We start from the raw sequence: 25,674 nt of genomic DNA on the forward strand, positions 1-25,674 counted from the left end.
TGAAGTAATCTTAGGCAGATACCACTCATTGATGAAGTCATCTTAGGTAAATAGCACTCATTGATGAAGTCATCTTAGGTAGATAGCACTCATTGATGAAGTCATCTTAGGCAGATAGCACTCATTGATGAAGTCATCTTAGGTAGAAAGCACTCGTTGATGAAGTCATCTTAGGTACTAGGTAGATAGCACTCATTGATGAAGTCATCTTAGGTATTAGGTAGATAGCACTCAAGTCATCTTAGGTAAATAGCACTCATTGATGAAGTCATCTTAGGTAGATAGCACTCATTGATGAAGTCATCTTAGGCAGATATCACTCATTGATGAAGTCATCTTAGGTAAATAGCACTCATTGATGAAGTCATCTTAGGTAGATAGCACTCATTGATGAAGTCATCTTAGGTGAATAGCACTTATTGATGAAGTCATCTTAGGTAGATAGCACTTGTTGATGAAGTAATTGTAGGTAGATAGCACTCATTGATCAAGTCATCTTAGGTAGATAGCACTCATTGATGAAGTCATCTTAAGTAGAGAGCACTCATTGATGAAGTCATCTTAGGTACTAGGTAGATAGCACTCATTGATGAAGTCATCTTAAGTAGGGAGCACTCATTGATGAGGTAATCTTAGGCAGATACCACTCATTGATGAAGTCATCTTAGGTAAATAGCACTCATTGATGAAGTCATCTTAGGTAGATAGCACTCATTGATGTCATCTTAGGCAGATAACATTTTTGGGGATCGGGCATAACCTAGGTACTAGGTAGATAGCACTCATTGATGAAGTCATCTGAAGTAGGGAGCACTCATTGATGAAGTCATCTTAGGCTGATAACACTCATTGATGAAGTCATCTTAGGTAAATAGCACTCATTGATGATGAAGTCATCTTAGGTACTAGGTAGATAGCACTCATTGATGTCATCTTAAGTAGAGAGCACTCATTGATGAAGTAATCTTAGGCAGATACCACTCATTGATGAAGTCATCTTAGGTAAATAGCACTCATTGATGAAGTCATCTTAAGTAGGGAGCACTCATTGATGAAGTCATCTTAGGTAGAAAGCACTCATTGATGAAGTCATCTTAGGTATTAGGTAGATAGCACTCAAGTCATCTTAGGTAAATGGCACTCATTGATGAAGTCATCTTAGGTAGATAGCACTCATTGATAAAGTCATCTTAAGCAGATATCACTCATTGATGAAGTCATCTTAGGTAAATAGCACTCATTGATGAAGTCATCTTAGGTAGATAGCACTCATTGATGAAGTCATCTTAGGTAAATAGCACTTATTGATGAAGTCATCTTAGGTAGATAGCACTTGTTGATGAAGTAATTGTAGGTAGATAGCACTCATTGATCAAGTCATCTTAGGTAGATAGCACTCATTGATGAAGTCATCTTAGGTATTAGGTAGATAGAAGTCATCTTAGGTAAATAGCACTCATTGATGAAGTCATCTTAGGTAGATAGCACTCATTGATGAAGTCATCTTAGGCAGATATCACTCATTGATGAAGTCATCTTAGGTAAATAGCACTCATTGATGAAGTCATCTTAGGTAGATAGCACTCATTGATGAAGTCATCTTAGGTAAATAGCACTTATTGATGAAGTCATCTTAGGTAGATAGCACTTGTTGATGTAATTGTAGGTAGATAGCACTCATTGATCAAGTCATCTTAGGTAGATAGCACTCATTGATGAAGTCATCTTAGGTAAATAGCACTCATTGATGAAGTCATCTTAGGTAGATAGCACTCATTGATGAAGTCATCTTAGGCAGATATCACTCATTGATGAAGTCATCTTAGGTAAATAGCACTCATTGATGAAGTCATCTTAGGTAGATAGCACTCATTGATGAAGTCATCTTAGGTAAATAGCACTTATTGATGAAGTCTTCTTAGGTAGATAGCACTTGTTGATGAAGTAATTGTAGGTAGATAGCACTCATTGATCAAGTCATCTTAGGTAGACAGCACTCATTGATGAAGTCATCTTAAGTAGAGAGCACTCATTGATGAAGTCATCTTAGGTAGATAGCACTCATTAATGAAGTCATCTTAGGTAGATAACATTTTTGGGGATCGGGCATAACCTAGGTACTAGGTAGATAGCACTCATTGATGAAGTCATCTTAAGTAGGGAGCACTCATTGATGAAGTAATCTTAGGCAGATACCACTCATTGATGAAGTCATCTTAGGTAAATAGCACTCATTGATGAAGTCATCTTAGGTAGATAGCACTCATTGATGAAGTCATCTTAGGCAGATAGCACTCATTGATGAAGTCATCTCAGGTAGAAAGCACTCGTTGATGAAGTCATCTTAGGTACTAGGTAGATAGCACTCATTGATGAAGTCATCTTAAGTAGGGAGCACTCATTGATGAAGTATTCTTAGGCAGATACCACTCATTGATGAAGTCATCTTAGGTAAATAGCACTCATTGATGAAGTCATCTGAGGTAAATAGCACTTATTGATGAAGTCATCTTAGGTAGATAGCACTCATTGATGAAGTCATCTTAGGTAAATAGCACTTATTGATGAAGTCATCTCAGGCAGATAGCACTCATTGATGAAGTCATCTTAGGTAGATAGCACTCATTGATGAAGTATTCTTAGGCAGATACCACTCATTGATGAAGTCATCTTAGGTAAATATCACTCATTGATGAAGTCATCTTAGGTAGATAGCACTCATTGATATAATAATAATAATAATAATAATAATTTATTCTTATATAGCGCATTACAAACAAATCTCAATGCGCTTTACAAAGCATACATAAAAGCATAAACACATGGCAACAATATTTAAATATACAGCATTAAGATACGAACTAACATTTTAAAATTAACAAAGAAAATAAGTTGATGTATATTGCACAGTTACGCCAGAGGCGAGCAAAGGGGGACAGTAGCATGAAATATACAACAATAAACATACAAAATTCAAAGCCAAAAGAACACAAGATGCATATTTCACACAAGGAGGAAATCAAAAGAAGGCACACGCAGAATCAGCAAAAAATGGAAATGTGAAAATATACATAATTAAAATACAAACCAGCTTTATAAAAATGACTGAGGTAAAAAGTTGATGTATATTGCACAGTTATATTATAAAGATGTGTGAAAGTCCACATCAGTGGCGAGCAAAATAAGGACAGATTAACATGTGAAATATACAGCAATGAAAATACAAAACAATTATTTAGGTCCATGCCAAGATAGTGTGTCGCGTGTGATCGTGAATGGATCACAAAAGTGAGCAAAAAACATAAACGACACACAGCACGGGATTGCACAAAATTATTCTAAGCGGATATTACCTACTATTTTTTTTCTATTGATGAAGTCATCTTAGGCAGATAGCACTCATTGATGAAGTCATCTTAGGTAAATAGCACTCATTGATGAAGTCATCTTAGGTAGATAGCACTCATTGATGAAGTCATCTTAGGTAGATAGCACTCATTGATGAAGTCATCTTAGGTAAATAGCACTTATTGAAGAAGTCATCTTAGGTAGATAGTACTTGTTGATGAAGTAATCTTAGGTAGATAGCACTCATTGATGAAGTCATCTTAAGTAGAGAGCACTCATTGATGAAGTCATCTTAGGTAGATAGCACTCATTGATGAAGTCATCTTAAGTAGGGAGCACTCATTGATGAAGTAATCTTAGGCAGATACCACGCATTGATGAAGTCATCTTAGGTAAATAGCACTCATTGATGAAGTTATCTTAGGTAGATAGCACTCATTGATGAAGTCATCTTAGGCAGATAGCACTCATTGATGAAGTCATCTTAGGTAAATAGCACTCATTGATGAAGTCATCTTAGGTAGATAGCACTCATTGATGAAGTCATCTTAGGTAGATAGCACTCATTGATGAAGTCATCTTAGGTAGAAAGCACTCGTTGATGAAGTCATCTTAGGTACTAGGTAGATAGCACTCATTGATGAAGTCATCTTAAGTAGGGAGCACTCATTGATGAAGTATTCTTAGGCAGATACCACTCATTGATGAAGTCATCTTAGGTAAATAGCACTCATTGATGAAGTCATCTGAGGTAAATAGCACTTATTACTGAAGTCATCTTAGGTAGATAGCACTCATTGATGAAGTCATCTTAGGTAAATAGCACTTATTGATGAAGTCATCTCAGGCAGATAGCACTCATTGATGAAGTCATCTTAGGTAGATAGCACTCATTGATGAAGTATTCTTAGGCAGATACCACTCATTGATGAAGTCATCTTAGGTAAATATCACTCATTGATGAAGTCATCTTAGGTAGATAGCACTCATTGATATAATAATAATAATAATAATAATAATTTATTCTTATATAGCGCATTACAAACAAATCTCAATGCGCTTTACAAAGCATACATAAAAGCATAAACACATGGCAACAATATTTAAATATACAGCATTAAGATACGAACTAACATTTTAAAATTAACAAAGAAAATAAGTTGATGTATATTGCACAGTTACGTCAGAGGCGAGCAAAGGGGGGACAGTAGCATGTGAAATATACAACAATAAACATACAAAATTCAAAGCCAAAAGAACACAAGATGCATATTTCACACAAGGAGGAAATCAAAAGAAGGCACACGCAGAATCAGCAAAAAATGGAAATGTGAAATAGGCACCAGTGCAAGAGGCAAGAGATTGGAAAAGCATACAATGCATATTGCACAGAAATGGAGTGCTTTAAAGCACAAAAGAACAAAACAACAAACGTAGAATATGCATCGTAGACTTTGACAGAGGAAATTCACAAATTTATCCTATAAAAAAACAACAAAATCAACTGAATCATTAAAATTAATTACTTGCATGCAAAAACGCATATAGTAAAAAAAACTGGTTTTCATAGCGCTTTACAAAACAACATAAGAGCATACACACATGGCAGCAATATCTAATATACATAATTAAAATACAAACCAGCTTTATAAAAATGACTGAGGTAAAAAGTTGATGTATATTGCACAGTTATATTATAAAGATGTGTGAAAGTCCACATCAGTGGCGAGCAAAATAAGGACAGATTAACATGTGAAATATACAGCAATGAAAATACAAAAACAATTATTTAGGTCCATGCCGCACAGTGTGTCGCGTGTGATCGTGAATGGATCACAAAAGTGAGCAAAAACATAAACGACACACAGCACGGATTGCACAAAATTATTCTAAGCGGATATTACCTACTATTTTTTTTTCTATTGATGAAGTCATCTTAGGCAGATAGCACTCATTGATGAAGTCATCTTAGGTAAATAGCACTTATTGATGAAGTCATCTTAGGTAGATAGCACTTGTTGATGTAATTGTAGGTAGATAGCACTCATTGATCAAGTCATCTTAGGTAGATAGCACTCATTGATGAAGTCATCTTAGGTAAATAGCACTCATTGATGAAGTCATCTTAGGTAGATAGCACTCATTGATGAAGTCATCTTAGGCAGATATCACTCATTGATGAAGTCATCTTAGGTAAATAGCACTCATTGATGAAGTCATCTTAGGTAGATAGCACTCATTGATGAAGTCATCTTAGGTAAATAGCACTTATTGATGAAGTCTTCTTAGGTAGATAGCACTTGTTGATGAAGTAATTGTAGGTAGATAGCACTCATTGATCAAGTCATCTTAGGTAGACAGCACTCATTGATGAAGTCATCTTAAGTAGAGAGCACTCATTGATGAAGTCATCTTAGGTAGATAGCACTCATTAATGAAGTCATCTTAGGTAGATAACATTTTTGGGGATCGGGCATAACCTAGGTACTAGGTAGATAGCACTCATTGATGAAGTCATCTTAAGTAGGGAGCACTCATTGATGAAGTAATCTTAGGCAGATACCACTCATTGATGAAGTCATCTTAGGTAAATAGCACTTATTGAAGAAGTCATCTTAGGTAGATAGTATATGAAGTACTTGTTGATGAAGTAATCTTAGGTAGATAGCACTCATTGATGAAGTCATCTTAAGTAGAGAGCACTCATTGATGAAGTCATCTTAGGTAGATAGCACTCATTGATGAAGTCATCTTAAGTAGGGAGCACTCATTGATGAAGTAATCTTAGGCAGATACCACGCATTGATGAAGTCATCTTAGGTAAATAGCACTCATTGATGAAGTTATCTTAGGTAGATAGCACTCATTGATGAAGTCATCTTAGGCAGATAGCACTCATTGATGAAGTCATCTTAGGTAAATAGCACTCATTGAAGAAGTCATCTTAGGTAGATAGTACTTGTTGATGAAGTAATCTTAGGTAGATAGCACTCATTGATGAAGTCATCTTAAGTAGAGAGCACTCATTGATGAAGTCATCTTAGGTAGATAGCACTCATTGATGAAGTCATCTTAAGTAGGGAGCACTCATTGATGAAGTAATCTTAGGCAGATACCACGCATTGATGAAGTCATCTTAGGTAAATAGCACTCATTGATGAAGTTATCTTAGGTCGATAGCACTCATTGATGAAGTCATCTTAGGCAGATAGCACTCATTGATGAAGTCATCTTAGGTAAATAGCACTCATTGATGAAGTCATCTTTGATAAATAGCACTTATTGATGAAGTCATCTTTGGTAGATAGCACTCATTGATGAAGTAATTTTAGGTAGATAGCACTCATTGATGATGAAGTCATCTTAGGTAGATAGTATTTGTTGATGAAGTCATCTTCTTAGGTAGATAGCACTCATTGACGAAGTCATCTTTGGTAGATAGCACTCATTGATGAAGTCATCTTAAGTAGAGAGCACTCATTGATGAAGTCATCTTAAGTAGAGAGCACTCATTGATGAAGTCATCTTAGGTAGATAACATTTTTGGGGATCGGTATAAAGCACTGCTGCACCTGTTGCTATATTTCATTGTAGGTATAATTAACTACGAGGGGGTATCCAAAAGTTTTTGACATCACATAGAAGCGAAGAAGCTATATCGATGAAATTTTGTCAGTGTAATTACTGGTCCTTATGTACATTATGGTCCAAAAATGGTCTCATAAGTATGTTTACTTTCTTTACAGGTGCCGCTAGATGGGCAGTAGGCGCATAACCTGTAAAATGGTGAAAATTGAGGCACGCAGGCGTGATTAAGTTCCTGCATTTAATGGATTAGGCCTACAATGCTCAGAAAATCTATGATGAAATGAAAGCTATCTACGGTGATGATTGCCCATCATATGGCATTGTTGCTTTTGAAATAGGAATTTCCAAACTGGTCACATGTCCCTCACAGATGAGCCAAAAGTGGACGTTCATCACTTACGGATGATGCAGCCACAGTGAAAAAATTCAAGAAATTTAAGGATCTTATCATGAAAAGGTTATGCGCCTACTGCCCGCCTAGCGGCACCTGTAAAGGAAGTGAACATACTTATGAGACCATTTTTGGACCATAATGTACATAAGGACCAGTAATTACACTGACAAAATTTCATCGATATAGCTCCTTCGCTTCTATGTGATGTCAAAAACTTTTGGATACCCCCTCGTATATGTACCCCATTGGTTGACAAGATTTATGCCATTTTAACACTAATGGCATCTACCAACCTCCTGGGAATTACTTGAACTACTTGATATGCGAATAAATACCGTATGTCCTCTAATAAACACCCCGGGTGTGAAATTTTTGAAAAAAAGGGGAGGCATTTATTAGAGGTCATTTTTGCAACAATAAATAATTCACAGAAAAATCAATGAAAAGTCATCAGGTAAACTTAAAAATCACTCCGAAATGGCAAACTATGAACTTAAGATCCATGACTTCTGGTTCATTTCCGGGTATATGATGTACATTGTATTTTGCCAATATCAATGCCATTCCAATTGTGTGTGGACCGTGGTAAGCTTACTTTCACAATATAGCATGAAAGTTGTTTGTTTCAGGGGGATTTAGGGAGGTGTTTATTTTATTCAATTTGTCAAAAAGACTGAAGGGGTGTTCATTAGAAGAGGGGCGTTTATTAGAGGATATACAGTACTCAGATTTTTGTTTCTTTGTATGACTACACCATAGTCACATCAAATGCTATCATTTAGGTATATTTATATTTAGATTTATAAGCAATTTGATATGAATTGGTAGCGGTGCAATAACACAAAAGGACATTTTGAGCAAATTTATATGTCAAATTTGACATGTGTCATGACAAATTGATGGGATTTTCATTCAAATTCATTAAAGTAAATAAAATGAAAGGCCACAATTATTATATAAAAGACATGGCCACAATGGGCATAGATTCTGTAGATCAAAATGGTACAATTTACATACTGTTAAAATGTGTGACATGATATTGTGAAAGGAACAGGGTGGGTCCGCTAACTATTGATGGCCGAGCGGATTTTTGCCACATTTTTGGAGCAGCGCCACCCTTCCTTTTAGGGGAATAAAAGTAGCGAAGGCAGGTTTCTAAAAAGCGCAGATTGCCACCAGTGTGAAAGGAACGCACCCACCATCAGGGTAAGTTGGTGTGGCAGAACACACCGCGGTATCCGTCAAAGGAATCCCGGATAGGCTTATAAACACAATAAACAATGAGCATTATTATTTGTCAACAAGTTTTATTAAAAGTTCTTACTCTACAGAATGCATCTTACCTTACTACATGAACAACAGTTTATGTCATAAATGGCTTACCATATCTGGCTGACAAAAATCATTTGATTTTACAATGCACAACTGTTTAATTAAACAATTAGCAACAGTGTGTTTTTATCTGCTATGTTATGACGCAAATGGCCTACCATACTTATGTTATGACGCAAATGGCCTGCCATACTTTGTTATGTTTTAACACATTACTTGACACATTACATCATAAAGTTTCACAGTTTACATTACACAAATTGCAAAGAATACTTTTTTTTATAAGGTTCATCAAAGCATCTTACACAATGACAATACAATACATTGTTTCCTTTTTTTTATAGATTCATTAAAGCACATTTTCATGTATACACCATGAACAAAGGTTACTGCACTCTCAAACTTCATGCACCTGTCCCACTATTTCAAATGCCGAACCTCACAATTGACTTTTACCTTACTCTTGAACCCAATTTGTCTACTACAACTGTACACTATTTCTTTCTACTGGTATCTCCTGAGCACCTTTTTTACCATGAACTCGCCAGCTCTCCAACTATTTTAATCTCACACAATCACGATGAGCAATACACATGACACTAACACTATACACAAATGTTAACTCACAATTTAAGCGCCTCAAACCTTCGCGTCCCTAAACTCTCACAAAAGCTCTCACAACTCGCCTAATCTGCAACTCCTAAATGCATAAACCACAAAAGTGCAATTGCCAACATTAATATTACATTTTACAATTATTTCACAAAAATGACATTATGAATGCACACTGGCAGCATTATTTTTGAAACCGTATCACGCCTACACGCTGAATACACATTTAACGAATGTTCTCATGGAAATCTATGTTGCACACAAGGCAGATTTCCACTTGAAAGACAATCTTTTTATATAAAAACAAGCTTTTTATACTTTTATACAAAACACATTAGGGCCACTACAGACTTCAAAGTGCATGAGGAGTCTGCATAGTCTTTAATGAAACACAAACTGTTTACTCCACACATTTTTGAGTTGGTACACAAACCAGTGTAATTTTAAGTACAATATTTCAACAATGGCTGCATCATCTATCACATTAAAATGATCTATTTTTGTCACACACCAATCATCAATTTCAATGCTAATTTTGTCAACAATGACTTGCCATAACGAAGTTAATACACAATTGTATTTACCAAAGTGTTTTACCAAAGTTACACAACATAGTTTGTTACTTCTACAAAAGTTATTTACAAAGCATGAATACACATTTTTATCAACACATATTTTTATAGGCCTACAAATCTTGAATCAAATGGTGCACTATATAATTTTACACAAAGCATTTAGCATAACCCGAAATATGATTACGCAATCAGCATGCACAAATCTGGTAAATTATGCAACTACTTGTTACTCAAAGTCACACATTGTTTTAACCTGGCCTACTTTACGCAAAGTGCACAAAATCTGAACCATGTTCACAATCGCAATTATGACTTCATGACTTCATAACTTCACAATGATACATACTAAATACAAAAATGGGCAGGACAATAGTTTGCTCATTTTGGTTCACTTCTGACAGAAACTGACTATTAAGATGGTGACTGTCTTCCTTTTTAAGAATTTAAAAAGGAATTAATTTAAGAAAAGATATGATAACTAATTAACTTTACATGGCGATATGCTCAAGCATTGAAAACTCATTTTCTAAACATGTTTTAGATTCCCTGCGAATACGAGTGAAGAAATGCCTGTACTATTGACTGATTATGTATGTATTGATGTGGTAGGGGTGGGTGTGGGGGTGGGTGTATGTGTGTGTGGGGAGGGGGTGAGTAACCATATGGATTTACTTTGTTGTTATTTTGCTTTGGATAATTTAGGTTTTTTTTAATATTTGAGAATTTAAAGCCATATTATAACATTTCTGTAAAAATAGATTAGTATTTATTTTCCATAAAATGTTAGCTTTTACTGTCAGATATGTCCCTTTTAATTTTGAGCCGAACAAGTAAGGTAAAGCATAGAAAATTGGAATTTACTACTTGTGCCCATGCATGTTACTCCCGCGGTTGTAATAATAAAACACCGGTTCCATCGTTTTATTCAAAATCTCGGATTTTGACAAAACTACAGCACCTAAAGTCTTGATTTTTGCAGAGTATCTTTATTGACTAAAGTTGGGACTAAAGTACATTACAATCATGTAAAAACCAGAATTTAAAAAAAAAATTCAGGGCGTTCTTCTCAGCAAATGTTATAATATAGCTTTAAGTTCAGTTTACTCTGATAATTGTATTATTAATATTGCATTTTATTCTTTAATATCCGTATACTGTACAGTTTTATAATTGTTTTTTTTTAAGCTTTGGACCACTCTCAGTGAATGGTTCCAAATACTAGGGTTTTTTAAGGTCAAACTCGCAAACTCGCATTTTACCATTCTCATTAAATTGTTTAAGGCATTGAAGTACAAACAAACTTAATCAGATACTGTGAAAATGGACAGTTTTTGATATGCATTTGAGCATCCCATAGGATGGGTCATACAGCACTCTATGCGCTGCAGGTTTCTCTTCATTGAACTATTTCTATAGTTTAGGCTGATGGCTGTTTCATAAATCCTGGACCACCTGGCATAATAGTGTGGTCTCAAAGAATTAGTCACACAACATTTTTTTCAGACCTTCATTTTATTTATAGGGAAATGAAATTGGAATTAAATAAACTTGGATGGTCCATGCAACCATGCAACTGGATACTGAGAGCTCTTGCATTGTGGATGATTGCTCTGTCCATATATGGATATGTAGCTGGGCTTCACTTTACCAAGTTTGGACTTGTGATTTCCTAATATATGTTTCACTCATTGTTAAAGAAAATAAATTTAACATAGCCACAAAAGAGCAATATTGCAGCTCTAATGTGATTGATGTAATTTAGAACTTGTCCAGTGCTGATGATATATCATTGACATAAATGGAATTTAAGGCAAAACCTAGCAGTAAAATTCCCACCAGAAAATATGGGCACGGAACCTTAATTCTTGTTGGGATTTCAGAGAAGTGAGCTCTCTATTTTACCATGAAATTTACTCCAAGGCAACGGAGCCTAAGTTCGCCATTAGGCGAATCTTTATGGTAGACCCTCCCAAGCACCATCCAATTGCACTCGATCCAGTCACCACCCACCCATGTATTTGCTGAAAAGCGCCCATGTGTAGAAACCCTTATAATTGGCTGCACAATCGAGATCCCATGTTTGAAGTTCAACACTTCCCAGTTTCATTTTTCAACAAAATATTTTTGGGATCTTGTCGGCAAACTTAGTTAACAGAGGTCAAGGTCAAAATTTCTTATTTCTGTACATATTTACATGCCTGTATTTCTGTTTGTCAACATAACCATGATAACTTGACGTTCTGAATAGCATAGGTTCTTTACTTATTCATTATTTCTAAAAATGAATACAAATTAGAAATAGAATTCTATGAAGAAATGTTTAGTCACCACGGGAAATGTTAACATGCTCACTTTTATTATGTATCTTGACACTTTACTGGAACAGAATGTTGGAAAAAAAAAGCTATAATGGCTATTACAGAAATAATGTAGTGAAGACAATAAAGTTATGAAGTTTCCTTTGATTTTGTTTTAATTCAGAGTGGAAAGGAAAGGGACGTGAACCAACACAGAACAGACATACCACACGTGTCTTCAGGTCCTTGTCCATGTGAAATGGGGTAAGTTATAAGATTTGGTTTATTTGTAGGATACCCTTAAGCCATTGTCTTTTTAGAAATAATTATTGACAAAATACGAAGAAAACTCAAATGTTACGTCCGTTTTTGAGATCATGTTTCCTGTTGAATTTGCACAGATGCGCATTATTAATGTCCATATTATTATTATTATTATTATTATTATTATTATTATTATTATTATTATTATTATTATTATTGATTTTCAAAATATTTGGTTCTGTTCAGTGAGGCCAAACATGCACGGGGGGCTTAGTAAATATTCTAAAACTGCCAAAAATTATGCGTCTCTGAGTATCTCTTTGATAATAAAAAAATTAATAATAATAAAGTAAAAAGAGCTGTTGGGAAATTGCTGACCCAACAATAGCCTGCATATAGTACAGCTCAACTGATCATACTTTTCCTAAATTCGACCTTGCATGATTTTTGAGTTGACACAGTCATGAAAATAACTATAGATACTTGACAGACCATTAGTAGCCCAGTTCTGAACCTTTTCATTGATCATTCATAACAATAGGTATCTGATGGATCAGTGAAGATAAGAAGGGATTATAATATATCCGTAACCTTGATATTATAGTACATCTCGAGGAAAAAGTGCAATGGACATGTTTTCATTTTATGTTTCAAATATCAAGCGCATGAAAATTGAGTATTTAACCCAAAATGGAAAATGGAACAATTTATTGGAAATCTGTTTTAACAGATTTTTTTGAAATCTTTTTCTGCACTGTATTATACCTAAATTAAGAAATTTGATAAATATTCAAAGAAAATATAGGTCATCAAAAAAATGTTGATTTTTACACATTTTGGGGCAAAAAAAAAGGAAAAATAAGCAAAAATATCAAAATCTGTTTTAACAGCTTCATTCATCAAGTCATAACAAACGGCCTACATGCTTAATTTCTAATAAAATATTGAAATTGTGAAAAATATAGGTACAGGGTGTCCCAAAAGTCTCGATACCATTTTAAACATTCATAACTCTAGTATTCAGCACGCGATAATAAAAGTGAATGTATCCTTGAAAAGAAAAAAAATTGGCAATTTTTTTGACACCAAATTTGACATATAACATCACTAACATAATAAATAATCTACGGTGACATAGTTGGGTATATTACACAAAAAACATACAATAAGTTTACAGCACATCTCCGGGTCCCAACTATCCACTATCTCCTCTCAACTTCAAGAACAATGTCTCCCCATTCAATTCAATTGCAGTTCTCTGATTATAAAAAATAGACTATCAAGATGTTATACAACACCAGGAATTGTGTACTAATGCTTTGATTTTATTCAGAAATCAAGCCAGTAAAAGCTATCTTCTAAAGTTGTGCAATATTCCATTATTCAATAGTGCTCTCTCACAACCTGCACAAAATTCCTGCACCAGGAATGTAAGGACATAACTCTTAAAAATTCGCAGTGGATATTTAAAATGAAAGACGGGGAGGTCAGCATTAAAGTATCGTTCTTCATAATAATTGTAATTGCAAACCCAAGGAAACAACCAGTGGTTTTCCATTACAAATGTTCCAAACTCAAGGCATTTTCTAAACATTAATTGTCACATTTGATCTTCAGTCGGTGCTACATAATCAGTTTGATCAGGGCCAGGGTTGAAACTTCTATTTGAATATATAACCATTGTTAGATTGAAAATTCTATGAAGAAATGATTTCAATATATCATCATCAACCATATCTGAGACTATTAGTCTCAGACCATATCATAACCGAATAAGATAAACTTTTTCTTCAAAATTGTATTAGAATTGAAGGCGAAGAGCGAAGTCTAAAAATCGTTTTTATAATTCTCAACGAGAAACACATATTTTTGGTTACCAGTATTGACATGTTGCATATGAGTTGCATTGTTCATTGGTCATGTATGCCTTGTTAACGAAGGAAAATGTATCATGTTTGGTATCAAAATAATTGCCGGAATTTACTTTTTCCAAATATGTATTTTGATTTCCCATCGGTCAATCCTAGCGAAAGATATGACGGTTCAAAAAGGTATCGAGACCTTTGGGACACCCTGTATTTATTGATTTTCATGTTTTTTCTTGCAAATATGCTAATAATATACAAATTATGAAATTGCAAAATAAAGTTTCTACATAGCATACATCTTTCAAGTGTGATGTTCAAAATGACAGACATAAAAAAGAGATTCGATGAAATGTAAAGGTGTAGTAACAATTTTGGCATGGACTGTCTGGTTAGGCAAAGTACGGTAAGTTGAGCTGTAGCATTTAGGGTTAATTTGGTGGCTGAGCTTTCCATCTTAGCATAATTTTTATCAAAGGCAAAGTACAGGTTTCCGTTTCCACACACTGCTTTGGCGCTCATCTGACATTGGAAGTCTGCCACTCACTGCGTGGTGATCCTCCGATGGTGGGTTTCTTCCACATTTGTGGCAAAGGTCATTGCCACATACCCAAACATAGCTCAACATGTGTATAGTTGATAACTTCATATATAAAAGATACATGTAATCTAATGTACATTTAGGTGCTTAAAGGCCAATATTGGAATGTCATCTTTCCCTGGGTAAGATCTGACACCAGGCCAGCCCATGGCCAGAGGGTAACATGAGTAGGTTTGTTTCACCTTGAAGGTAAGGATAATCTTGCAAATATGGGCCAACTTTCCCCTAGGCCATCTAATATGCCATGAATTAGTTGGACTACAACTGGTATCTACTGGTCAGTTTATACTCCTATTTCCACATCTGTTATTTTTATATGGGCCTTTAAGAAACAAATGACAATGATTGTACTAAGACTAAAGAGCATGGATTAGCACTTGTAAAAATTTAGAATAAAATTTTCACTCTAATTGGACAGCAAGGGAGAACAGTGCTTCTCACAGATTGCTTGTCCTTGAAGAAGAAATAAATAAGTGATTTTTGTTTTTCACCCAACTCAGTATTAAATGTGTCTTTCATGAACTTCATGTCTTTCGTGAATCAAGATCACAATCATTATGATCAAATCAAGGACAAATTGAAGGTCTTTGATCAATAAGCATAGATTTGCAGCCCGGATTTGCAGTTGGTTATAAATAGCATGTGGATGCAGGCCTTCTGTTCCCTAATGGCGCCATGCACTTTTTACAGGAGTAGTAGTCTGAGCAAGCCTCCCCCCCCCCCCCCGAGTCAGAATAAGAAGGAATAAAACAGCTATTTCCATATATATAATCAATTTTTCCTACCCATATTTTGTGTTCTATTTGCACAAAACCAAAAGAGGATATAACACAAAAGTTTAAAGGGGGTAAAAGTGAACATGAGGAAAAGGGAAAGAAACAAAAAAAATGAAAAGATAGGAAGGAAATGCACAAACCATCCTAGTTTACGGGTTCAGTTCAAAATTGAGATTGTGACTTGTCAAGTATTGGGGAAGAACATGCTCAATATGCTTAAGAACGAGCCAGTGCAACTTTAACTTTTATTTATTATTTTGGTGATAAGGAAAAGACTCTTATTATACAAATATTGAATGTTTATGACTTCAATGTTTGAATATTTTCATGAGGTGAAATATGGACTGTCCATTCAACGAGGCTTTGCCGAGTTGAATGGAACAGTTCATATTTGACCGAATAAAAATATTCTTTCCATTGAACGAATAAAAACATTCAATATTTGTTTTATATAACTCATAAATAAGTTCCCTTGCTTCCACTTAATTTTATAAATCACCAGGAAAACAAAATAAATTAAAAGATATCTAAATGCATATTTATTTTTAAAGCAACACCCACACCTATAATTGGCGAGTCGAGGTGGAAACCTCGCTATATGCTCACAGATATCTGTCAAGCGTTGCTATGGTACCTCCAGCGTCCGTGCAATGGAAAAATAGATATTGCACGGACGCGGAGTGAAATAGTCCTTTTGCAGCTGGCCGCTAAAAATAGAAGAAATAATCAATAGTAGTTGGCCAATCAAATGACAAGAAACTTTGTATGAGTTATATGAAGATTAATATTCTCTCTTTTTATATTTCCAAAACAGTTGACCTACATGATACAAGCTAATCAGTAATAGCCGGGAGAGGGCCTCTTTCCATGTAGAGGCCCTCTCCCATCGGAATTCAAGGAACATACTACCTGAAAAGAACAGGTAAGTGCACAACACATTATTTGAGATTATGTCAACAACCTGTTATCCTGGAGCACAACTACTTTACTAACCACTATACTAGCATGTATAGCCTGATCTTAACTTGATATTTGAATTTAGTATTTCTGGTCTCTATAACTTCACCCTACCTATCTACCTTAGAAATTGTAAACACATCCAGAAAAAGAAAGTCCCTACTACTTTGAGGGGCAATAATTAACTTGAAGCAAACAAATTTTTACCACACATTTATATCAATTCTATTGCTTTAAGTTCATTGTGCTCGAAGTAATGGACCCTCAAAGTACTGAGAACTTTCTTTTTTGGATGTGTTTATAAGAGAAAGAATCAAGTGAATCATTGAGATCTGAATCAACAATTGGTAAACGAATACCGGCTACACCACTCGACCACTCAATCCGAGCCGGTATAAGTTTGCATAATAAATGGCACGACTAGTGCCTCTTTGAAGTGACAAAACAAATTATGCTCCAGAGGCACAGGTTGTTGGCGTCATCTCAAACATTTTAAGTTCAAATAAAGGGAAGTTAAAAAGAACTTGTGGAAATAAAAGCCTATGTGGTTGAATTCACTACTTTTTCAGTAGGGGGGGGGGCTAGTATTTTACAAAATTACACTTATTATTTTTTACCCTCCTCAAAATATGTACCAACCCTAATAGATAATTATTCAAGAAAAAGAAAAAAATGCAAACTGCTAACCCCCTGTACATACCCTCTGAAAGTTTCAAATTAAGGTTTCCAATTCAGCAGACTTACACTGCTTTTAACACGGAATTTCTGACTGACAGACATGTATTGCTATAACATAGTTTATCACTGATGAAATGATAATTTAAGTGTCCACATTATTGTTAGCTTACAATAGCTAACAATAATGTTGAAATCTACACCCTATGTGTGGGAGATTAAGGTCATATCTTCTATGGGAGGTGTAAGGATTTCAACTGGAACAGCCCAATATGGGTTGAAAAGTTGAACACTGACTGCATGGGTATGGGCTAGTTGTAGTCCGTGCCCCTATAATATAAATATGTCTTACTTGTCACCAGTACAAAACTGCTGAATCAGCAGACTTAAGTCATGTAGGCCTATTAACCCTAACCGCCTAGGGGCTTTTTGGCGACGGGAAGGGAAAGAAGGAAAGAATAAAGAGAGAAAAGAAGGAAAGAAGTTGTTTGCTCTGGGTGGGATTCGAACCCGAGACCCCTCGCATGCCAAGCACTCGGTCGGCGACACTTTGCCACGGTCTTGGGCTTCGCTGGCCAGCTTAAAACCGTGCCTATATATCACTTAGGGCGATTGCGTCATCACACCACGTGGGATGCATGCACTGAACAGCGCATATATAGAGTAGTATTTTGTAGTATTCAGGAGCGTTGGGTTAAGGAAGCCTATACTGAGTTTCGATAGTGGTAACCTAACCCTAACCGCCTAGGGGCTTTTTGGCGACGGGAAGGGAAAGAAGGAAAGAATAAAGAGAGAAAAGAAGGAAAGAAGTTGTTTGCTCTGGGTGGGATTCAAACCCGAGACCCCTCGCATGCCAAGCACTCGGTCGGCGACACTTTGCCATGGGTCTTGGGCTTCGCTGGCCAGTGAAACCGTGCCTATATATCACTTAGGGCGATTAAGTCATCACACCACGTGGGATGCATGCACTAACAGCGCATATATAGAGTAGTATTTTGTAGTATTCAGGAGCGTTAGGGTTAATAGAAAACGGACCATCAGGCTCATTCAAAGAGAACAGCGAATTGTACAACATAATAGGCCTATAACTTAGGTTTGGAACATGAAACAGCTAGGAGGACAAGGCATTGGAGTTAAAGAGATCTCAAACATTGCAGTTGAATGTAGGAGAATTAAGGACTTACACTCACTCAAAACTATGAATAGAACCTTTACAAGTGCAGGTGGTGTAGACAAGAAACGAGATAATAGAGAACACTGCAGCTAAATCATGCCAAAAACAAGTGATATTTCCTCCTATGAAGCATTATAAAAAACCAGCTATCACTTATTCACCTTGAAACTTTATTTGAAATGTCACATCAAAGGCTGATGATGTAAAACATGATGATTTCAAAAAACTGCAGTCGCTACTACTCACCATATAGGTTGCTGCCTACATGTGGAAAATATTACACAGCCCCCCCAGATTGACACCACCCTATGCCACTATATAAAATTAAGTACATACTACATACTACCCATAAACTGCTCAAATATGTGAACTAACAATTGTGGACACTAAAATTACCATTTCATCAGCGATATCCTATGTTATAGCAATACAAGTGTGTAGGTCACTGAGTTCCCTGTGTTAAAAGCAATGCAAGTCTGCCAAATTCGGCAACCTTAATTTGAAACTTTCAGTGGGTATGTACAGGGGGTCAGAACTTTCTAAAAAAAATTCATTGTTGTTTTCATATTTAGATAGGTCATCTACATATTTTAAGATGGGTAAAACAAAAAGTTGGTGCTAATGACCCCCCTATTACTATTGGCCTGAACTGTATTTAACAAGCAAGTTTGAACACTTGTCGGTCACAACACTTAGTGGCATAGGATGATTTTGGTCATTTTTATGAAATTTGGCCCAATGGTTTTAAATATCAAGTTCTTCAAGTACAGCAGGTAAGAAAGGTCAACTATACTTAAGGCGTGGGGTATGAGCGACCTTGAAGTACAGGTATCTGGAGAAGGGAAGCAACGAGTTACCCCAAATCACAGCGCGACAGGTAGTGACTTGGCACCGAGTGTTAATATATATTTATTTTGGAAGGTTCGTGTTTGTTTTAAATTTTGGGCGTTTTCCAAAATTTGATATTTTTGGTGATATTTTAAAAAAGCGACATGCCAAAGACAAATCTTTTTTCACATACTTTGTTATTGCTAATACAACTCTTTTCTGCATACCTACGTTACAATTCGTTTTGGTGATTTAGTAATATTATAAATTTTGTGACTGCATTTTGGCGTTTTTCGATGCGATTTTAGGCTTACCGTGATTTAACGTTGATATCTGGTCTTGCTCCTTTTATAATTTCACTTTGATCGTCGGCTTTTGTAAATAACAGAATGTAGATCATGTAGATTGGCTCTGAATAAGTCTCGTAGTGCTCTTGGTGGGTTTTTTCATGAAATATTTAGTTTGTATTTGCATGTAACAACCCAAAACCGACCTCTGATTTCAGGGTTGAAGGCTGTTTTCGGAATTCCTGTGGACTCAAACAAGTGCACGAGTGGCGACTATGGTTTTATACTTCCCGCATTGATGGTTGCGTCTACGCCGAACAATATACTTCTTTTTATATGTTGACTGTAGCTGGTATATACACTGGTATACAAAGAATTGGTTACATGTCAATGACCATTAACTTCAGGGATAGACCCTTAGATTATTTATGCGCCTTTCTATCATGCAGTATCTTTACCCGCATACATGTGCCCGTGTCATGTGCCAATATTGCGTAACGTTAAAGGTTAATACATTTCTTTGACTTCGAAGAAACTGTGATTCTATGGCCTAGCGGTCTAAGGCATTGTGGTTTCTAAGTTGCTGTTCTGGGCGTCGCTTGTTCGAAACCGTGCGTCTGTCACTTTTCTTATGCTGCTTTTTTTTCCAACGTTAGGGCCTAGAAAAACTAATTCATAATTTCTTTTTGTATTATTTATTTATTTATTTATTTATTTGTTATTTATTTAATGACGTTTTTGGGGCTCGAGAGAACGGACACATTTATTTATTTATTTATTTATTTATTTTTCGATTGATTATTTGATGATTGAGTGAGCAGATTTATCGATTGCTACTTTAGTTGTGGGATTTCTATTTGATTTTGAATGACATCGTACATTAGTATTGATTTTTTCCGTTAAGCATTATCAAGAATTAATATCACAGGTTTTAGTGCAGATAGAAAGTTGGCTTAGTGATACTATCCGTTGATTCAGAACCGGAAGGTGCCGGGTTCGATTCCCACGTATGCCTATTTTTTTAAAGACTTAAAGAAAATTTATGCAGTAAGTTTATTTGGCGCGCGATCTCAGTTATTCATTTTCTGATGGCTGTGCCTCTTACAGACACCCTCCCTCTGGAATCCAAACCACGGTTCGCTCATTACACCTCCCTTAATTATTAACTTTAATTATTTAATTGACCTATTTGCTTTTTGTTTGCTGCAAAAGAGGATTACTGAAAAAATGTACAAAATAGCACCTTGTCCAATGTTTATATTTCCTGTTGAACAATATTTTTGGGAAGCAGGATAAAGTACCAAGGTATTTAGGATTTCATAATATAGTTGATTTGATAGATTCTTGTGTAAAATGTACATTTGTTTTATTATTTATTTAATACTATAACATAATATCAAACCTGTATTTTCAAACATTTTAACAGCAAGCAAACCTAAAGGAAGACTACCGAGCAAAAGCACAAATTGGCTGCAGTTGAAAGCGAAAGCTCATTGGAGTTCAACTGATCGTGGCAAAAGTAAGTACATTATTATAATACTAGGTGGATGACCCCTGGTGACCCCTAAATGCCCTTCCCAAAATTTGGCTCTAAATGGTGACTGTACCCACCAAGTTTCATACCCATCTGACAGTTTTTACAAATTTGACCTCAGATGACCCCTTGTGACCCCAAAATGACCTTCCAAATATCTGGGTCTAAAGGTTGACTGTACCCACCAAGTTTCATGCCCAAACGACAGTTTTTACTAATTTGACCCCTGGATAACCTCGGATGACCCTGAAATGACCTTCCAAAAATTTGGCTCCATATGTTGAACCCACCAAGTAACATGCCCATATGACAGTTTTTAGTCATTTGACCTCAGACGACCCTTGGGTGACATTGGATGACCCCAAAATGACCTTCCAAAAATGTGACTATGAATGTAGACTGTACCCACCAAGTTTCATGCCCATACGACAGTTTTTAGTAACTTCACCTCATGTGACCCCTGGTGACCCTGAAATAACCTTCCAAAAATTTGGGTCAAAATGTTGACTGTAGCCAACCGACAAGACACGACCAATCACCTCCCCTACCCGAGACCCTCAGACATCAACAATGGACCAGTCAGACACCAATCCATCCACACCACCAGATGACCAAGTAGCACCCTCCAACACCCCTAATGCCCTATTAAAGCCAGTGATAAACCAAGCCAAAGCTACACCCCCTACTACAGCATCATCACCACCAGACCACCCCTCATCTTCAGGCCAGTTACCGGCACCCAAGACCACTCCTAAGAAGCACCCTACCCCCCTTCTACAACCATTGCGCCCTCCATGCCTGGAACTACAAGACGACAACCTACAGCCAAAAAGACGCAGATTGGAAGATCAGCTTGAAGTGGCAGAAGATACCACACAAATTTATGTTATTTATGATCGCGAAGTCAATTGATGAACAGGCTGCACGGATTGACAATTAATTATATATAGCAAAAAGAAAAGTTTCCCGGTGACCACCCGATGACCATTCGGTGGTCATCAGAAACCTTTCGGGTACCTTTTCCAGAGTTATCCGAAAGTGTCCGCTAGCGGATACCTTGCGGATACCTAATGAAGTTATCCAAAAGTTTTCGGGTAGACATCCGGAAGTCTCCCAAACTCAAATACTTCAAATGAGTTACCCAGAAGGTTCCCAGAAACTTATATTCTTTGCAGGAGTTACCCGGTGGTAATATCCGCTTTTAATTTGACCTTGAAAATAGCATTAAGCATCTTAAGAATGCGTGGGTGGGTATATGGTCAAAGGTCACTGAATGAATTCAAATAATGGAGTAGCTAGCTGTTGGCAGTTGGAATATATTTGTGCAGAATATTCAAGTTATTTGTGGTCCAAAATGTATGGATTTACATATAGGACATTACAAGATGTTTACTAATTAATCTGGAACATGCTGTAGCAATTATAAAGCATTGAATGCTTGATTTCATATGACAATGCAGGTAGGAAAATTTATATGAAATGATTTGTATTGATGCAGTCATATACACTGATATACCTAATATATGACACATTTGAATGTTTTAGTTTATATCTTTCCTAGTAAATCATACATGATTTTGACAGTAAATTAATGTCAATTAAATTACTAATCATCAGCTAATGTGTCAATTATCTGATCAGCTTTATGTTAAACTATTTGTTGTAAATAAATTATAATATTTGATATGAAAATTATTTATGCTGTGTCAGTGATGTGATCACATTTAGGTACTGTAATACATGTATATGAGCTTATATGCTGATATCATAACAATTTGGTTGTACATTAATTGAATGGTATGCACCTTATAAAGGTGTGAACCAATTAAATTAAATCAGGAATATTTAAAATTACATTGTACACTTTCAAGTTTCTAAAAGCAAGATAGCACAAGCTCAACTGCCATAAACTGCAGAGTTATATTTCTCCAAAATCTACAATTCAAATAATAAGCTAAATTGCCTAATAAATTTGTGCATACTCATGAATTTGTATTTCTGCATTCCCCAAAAGGTCAACAGGAAGTCTCCAAAGAGGTCACCAGGTATATCGTCACCAAAAGTTATCCGCTAGGTCCCCAAAAAGTTATCGGGTAGTTATCCGCTAGTTCCCCAAAAAGTCATCGGGTAGTTACCCGCTAGTTTCCCAAAACAGTCATCGGGGAGTCAACCCCCGGGAGTAATCCGGTACCTATTACCTGAAAGGTATCCACTATTGTTTCCCAAAAATTTATCGGGTAGTCACCCACTACCTATCTAATTTGCATGTGAAATTTGCCGATGTCTACCCGGTGACTATCGGGAAGTTATCCGAAAAGGTCTCATTTTTTGATGGGTTAGAATCGTGCCTGAAACACAAATTCAAAGAAATAAGTTACGACCAATCCCGACATCTTGTGGGCATGATCCAGTCAATTACTCAAACAGAGGCATTTAAAATTAAGTCTTATATGCGTGAACTTTTGGTTTCGCTTCAGAATGATTTGGTCACCATGGGTAAGTAAGCAAGAGTATGGAGTTTACTTTCTCCTCCCTATTTGTTGATTTTTGGTCATTTTGCTTTATACTTAAATTTTACATTGAAATGTTACTTGCTTAAATTGTGAATACATTGTAAACCAAGTCATAATTGCTCTTAATTTGCTCTCCCTAAAAAAAATAACTACCTCCCCTATAATTTATTAGTCTTCAGGCACATTCAGATTGTCAGTCTGTGACAATACCTTGTTCATCCATTGTCTTTTAAAATGTTCACCTAGTAAATGTCTAACTCACCATTTTATGTATTTTGGATACTTGGACATTGTACAAAAAACAAACAAGATATATGATAGTGACCATATTGGATCTTGCATCACAGTCCAAAATGGTGCACATCAACTCTCAAGTTGAGATATTACTCCTAAATTCCAAATTGTTTCACATTATGATTGTGTGAATATTATTACAGTAACTTCCAAGTAAATTTATGATCTGTTGCTGGTGTTTATGGTCATTCAAAATTTTGTTTTATGTTGTATGTGCTACTTAACTGATTTGTCCAAATTGTTCAACTTCGTATTTTTGTTGTTGTTGTTCACAGTACAGTTTGCCTTTCATAGCCTGTCATGAATTTGTAGGCAGTCATGAATAGTGATGCTTTTGAATGTAGCAAGTCTTTTATTTTTTTAAGTGTGTTAAACTTTTGTTTCAGTTTGAGGAATGTGAAATTGTGAATATATTATTACTGCATGCATGTGTACTTCATCATTCTCTTAAAACTTCATGCAGTAAACAAAATACATTTTTCAAATGGCCACTGCCAGTTGGGAATAAACTAGTTAACCTAAAATGAACTTTATTGGGGTAATAGTTCAACCTTGGTTAAATTGATTATCCAGGTATTCCCTGCATTTTACTAATTTTTAAGAGCAGTAGGAATTTTGGCATTTCTGGGAAACCTTTAATATTGCAGGCATTCTAGCAATGATGTCAACAAATTTTTAATGTATGATGATTATAGAGACCTTGTAACTTGTATAATTAAAATTGTATGGATGAATTGTAAATAGCAAACATGTAGAAACAAAATCTTGGGGCTTCCAAAATTTACCATTATATAATTATAACAATTATGTGTTTAGGATTTCCTTTAAAAAGCACTCATTGTCAACAGAAAAATTGCTTGAATCAGTGTGAACCATTGTAATTAGTTTTCACATAAAAATTACTGAACTCATATTTGCAATTTACAACTTTTGGATCATTTCTTCAATTTTGTCAGGAAGCCAATTGCATTTTTAGGATATTTTGTTGAGCAAATTTAACCTATTTGTAAAGTTTGTTCTTTGCTTATTTTTGTATTGAAACCTGCGGAAAAATTGTTAATTGAAACCAATATTTCTTCAAACTGTACTTATCACTGTTCTACTTGAAAGTGCTATTACTTGCCTGTAAGATGTTACCGAGATAGACTTACATGTTGGTAAACTTACTCAAAAACAATTAGTATGTCTAAATACTTAAACTATTATGTACACTCATTAGGTTATATACCTGTTATGTACAGCAATGTAAATAACTTTTAAAACAATAGTTAGAACATTATGATTGTATTTAGATCTGTATAAATTCCATGTATAAGTTGAAAGTGACATTTGGCCATTTCATTTTCACTGTACCAGGAATATCATGTTAGATTGTTTTACATAGTGTGATTTTAAAGTTAACAAAAACAAAAAAACCTGTAACCTGATTACCTGAATATATTATTTAGCCACAAACCTACCATCATTATGGTAACAAATTATTTAGAGGAACATGTATATGAATTAACTATATCTACAATAAATTTGTGAATATTCTCAGTCATCCAGGTAGATAAACATAATCAAATGAATATTAAATCTGTTCATCTGGACTTACTATTTTTGATAGCGACAGTATCGCGTCTCATCCAAGACGCATCATCAGGCTGACTGACCAGGTTGTTGACCAAACAATTGTCGTATATCATTGGCCCTTTAGTTGGTAAATCATGCCACCACGTAGCCAACTCCAGTGATTTGGTGGATAAGCTTAAAGACAT

At 35.6% G+C, this 25,674-nt stretch overlaps 1 protein-coding gene across 1 annotated transcript in view; it reads left to right on the plus strand.

The window, feature by feature from the left end:
* The window catches only part of LOC140145015 (uncharacterized), a 57,868-nt gene that overhangs the window by 19,032 nt on the left and 13,162 nt on the right, over positions 1-25,674 (plus strand). Inside the window, exons 2-4 of the mRNA XM_072166805.1 lie at positions 12,331-12,410; positions 16,467-16,574; positions 21,000-21,092. The gene's annotated coding sequence lies outside the window, so the exon portion shown is untranslated. The remainder of the gene's footprint in view (positions 1-12,330; positions 12,411-16,466; positions 16,575-20,999; positions 21,093-25,674) is intronic.

Source organism: Amphiura filiformis, unplaced genomic scaffold (assembly GCF_039555335.1).
Source record: "Amphiura filiformis unplaced genomic scaffold, Afil_fr2py scaffold_114, whole genome shotgun sequence".
NCBI classification, from domain to species: Eukaryota; Metazoa; Echinodermata; class Ophiuroidea; order Amphilepidida; family Amphiuridae; genus Amphiura; species Amphiura filiformis.